This window comes from Myotis brandtii, unplaced genomic scaffold (assembly GCF_000412655.1).
Source record: "Myotis brandtii unplaced genomic scaffold, ASM41265v1 scaffold1956, whole genome shotgun sequence".
In the NCBI taxonomy this organism is placed as follows: domain Eukaryota; kingdom Metazoa; phylum Chordata; class Mammalia; order Chiroptera; family Vespertilionidae; genus Myotis; species Myotis brandtii.
Window position 1 is genome coordinate 315155 of NW_005357294.1, and position 258 is coordinate 315412.

Sequence of the window (258 nt, forward strand, 5' to 3'; positions counted from 1 at the left end):
GCGCATCCCAGGCCCTCAGGGGCCCTGCAGGCACGTGCACGTGGCTTCCCTGGCCTCGACCCCGTCCCTCCCTCCCTGCAGAAGTTACCCATCGGGCCCTGGCCGGTTTTGCTCAGTGGATAGAGCGTGGGCTCTGTACCTCAGATTCAGGCTCCCGGCTCTGATGGGGGGGGGGGGGGAGCGAAATCCATGTGCCTCTCTCACATGATGTTTCTGTCTCTCCCTTCCACTCTCTCTCAAAGTCAATGGAAGAAAATC